At 49.9% G+C, this 3,051-nt stretch overlaps 1 pseudogene across 1 annotated transcript; it reads right to left on the reverse strand.

Annotated features, from left to right (window-relative positions):
* Positions 1–382: 382 nt before the first annotated feature.
* LOC147454174 (uncharacterized) lies at positions 383–2,787 on the reverse strand (annotated as a pseudogene). The gene is made up of 6 exons (XR_015188763.1): positions 2,222–2,787; positions 2,051–2,137; positions 1,781–1,952; positions 1,470–1,662; positions 1,038–1,359; positions 383–915 (listed from the first exon to the last, which is right to left on the reverse strand). The product of XR_015188763.1 is annotated as an uncharacterized LOC147454174 (transcript).
* Between the last annotated feature and the right edge of the window lie 264 nt (positions 2,788–3,051).

Genomic DNA, 3,051 nt, shown 5'->3' on the forward strand with positions numbered 1-3,051 from the left:
GTATATACACAAGGTACCTCCAATATACAATTTTTTTAGTGCGATACTCAGTAGTGAAGGGGGCCAATAAACTGAACATATTCCTCCTGATTTCAAGCTTTAGAACACCCCCCCCCCCCCCCCCCCCCCCCAAAAAAAATAAATAAAAAAAATCTCATTTTCTAAGTGCAAACTATGATTGCATTAGGTACACTATGTTGAGGACAATAAAATATTGAGCGTATATTTGGCTATGAATTAGGAAAGTTATGGATGATGCATACAGCTTATTCAAATAGAAAAGGTAATCATTAAATAATTATTTACAACACACATGTGTGTGTAATGTTAGACATTCTATGGGTGACGAGTTTGCCGCAGTGAGCAATGATTATGGGAGAAGGACATCGGTATGTTTTATGTAAATTAAAAAGAAAATGGAAGAGGGAGAAGGAGCTGATTAAGGACTTCATTGGGGAGTAAACCGGGATTGGCTATGGGTGGTGTAAGAGAATAAGGTTGGCTCATGGACACACCAAGTATACGTGAACAAAGGAGCGGGTAAAGTCGATCAGTGAACGTTTTTCCTAGAGCACATCTTTAGAAGGGCTATGAGAAGAGGTATAGTTGTGGCACCCAATGTGGCCATGGAGACATGAGCCCCATAGTTGGTTCCAAATGTTGGGATGTCAAGGTGATCATCAAGCCACTTGTATGTGGCAATGTATGTGTGGTCTCCCATGATGCGGTAGAGCATTCGCACCGGTGAGAGAAGGATCTGGTACGTAGATGGCAGCTAGGGTGTAAGACCCATGGCATCTAGAAAGGGGTCGAGGAACCACTCGCTATGCACGGAAGCCACCACGCCATCCACAACTATGGTGCCACTCATAGTGAGGGGGTTGTAGAGGCCTTGGCTCCTCGTCACGGATATCTCTGCAAAAGAAGAAGGGCAGCAAGAAAGTGAGTGTGTTTTGCAATGAGGAAAGTGTCATTCGATGTGGAGGTAAGTCCACCACAAGTGTTGTAATATTGAAATGGCATTTGCACGCACTCACCTTTCACCAAGCAAGGGCTGAGAGGTTCTTGTTGCTCCTTAGCGGCCCACACAATGTCCCCGATCTTGATATCTTGTGAGCGCTTATACAATGCGTCGATGTGGTTGATGCTAACATTGTTGGCGGTGGCAGTGGCACTGGGTAGAAAGTGCATGGGAGTGAGGCGAAGAGTCCTAGTAGCTGCGGCGACGTCTGACGTAGACTTAGCGACCACGGGCTCCACAGTGATCTCGAGGAACGTGGCCATGGCAGTGGCATCCTTGTGGCCAAATGCATATACAGGCTGGTATGTGAGACGGTTGTCCTCGCCCCAAACAGCTATCTGCATATCATGCACACAGGCAATTGCCGATGCCCGCACGCCAGCTACCGTATAATTAGTGGACATGGATATAACATGACACGACATGCAATAAGATGAGTCGCTGGTACCTCGTCCCCAACATCGAGCTGGGACATGTTTGGACGGTTGCATCGCCTGGGAAGCAGCTGGCGATGCATCCGCCGGAAGCCCCTAGCTCCGCACTCACCCCCACCACACCGATGATGCAGAAGGGTGCCAAAGGACCCAAGGCCAAGCACTCGGCGGTACCCAAGATTCCAGTGACGGCACCGGTGATGGCGCCTGTATAATCATATGGACATAACGTAGAAAATTAGGGCTGAATCAGCAACCAGTCGATCACCAGTATACGTAGTATTGAATGGCATATCATCAAGGATACTAGTAGCTACAAGCTTGCCTTCTGCAGCGCCGCTCTGACAATCGTCTGCAAGCATTCTTCTTCCAATGTTCATCCCTAGCATCCTGCGCTTGGAGCCGCCGTTGTTGAAGGAGTTGTAGAGGTTGTTGACGTCGTCTCCGGTGACATAAACCCCGCAGCCGGAAGAGCCAGCGTTGCTTGGGCAAACCACCTGCACCAATTCAATCATTAGGGGCGAGTACAAGGAGCGATCATTTAATTAACTTATAATATAATTCTAGCAGATGAGCCGCCAGCTGCTGTACTCACAACGCTTTTGCGCCCGTAGTTGTCGGTGAAGACAAACTCCGTCCCTGATGCGTCGCTAGCCGCGAGGCAGCCCCCGGTTGCTTGGACCTGTACAGTGCATGGCCCGTTAGTTTTCTGGTTCTCGCATCAAAATGAGAAGACAGATCACAACATAGCAAGAACAAGAATTACCTGCATGGTGAGATCCTCGGAACCGCCCCAGTCGTTGGAGACGCTGGCGGTGAGGGTGAGGCTGCCGGTGTCCACGATGTAGTGGCAAGCGGCGTTGATGTCGTCGGAGGACACGGCCCCCCATAGCAAGGCGGGCGTGTTGCTGGCCAAGAGCGACGCGGCGATCTGGTTGCCTACGGTGCCGATGAAGGTGTTGGGGGTGGCGGACGAAGCGGCCGCCGATGGCGTGGTGGCGGAGATGGTGAGCTGCACCTCGGCGCCGACGACGCCATAAGTAAGAGCCGCCGCAGCTGCAACGATGTAAAGCAACAGCGGAAGTAATAGTACTGATGCTCTTACGCTGCAGCAGCTGGCCCTTATGGTAGGGCTATTACGGCGCCGGCACATGCCAGAAGCTGAGTCTCCATAGCTCATGGCCAATATAGGCTACGCTCTAGGCGTGGACAAGCTGATGGTCGGAAGTATGGACGCAGCAGCAAGCTAGTTGTACTACGTACGCGGAGCTTAAAAAATGGAAGGAGGGGAGAAAAAGGTGGGGAGAGGTGTTGATCAGAGGTATGCGGGGAGATGCTGATCAGTTGCGGCTCGGCACCAGCTTTATAAAAGACCCAGCCCAGGCCAGCTATAAATACATCTGTTGACTTTTACTTGGCCAAGGTTTGAAAGAAACAAATTCACGCCGCTCCCATTTTCTTGACTTTTCCTTCCACCGAGTAAAACTTCTTAACACCTGGAGTTTTAGACTTGTTCTCACGATGATGAGAAACATTAATGGAACTTTTGCACCTCCTTTAGCACGTTGTGTAAAATTTTCATGTTGCAGAACAAAG

This window comes from Adiantum capillus-veneris, chromosome 7 (genome assembly GCF_014529385.1).
Source record: "Adiantum capillus-veneris isolate H3 chromosome 7, ASM1452938v2, whole genome shotgun sequence".
Lineage (NCBI taxonomy): Eukaryota > Viridiplantae > Streptophyta > Polypodiopsida > Polypodiales > Pteridaceae > Adiantum > Adiantum capillus-veneris.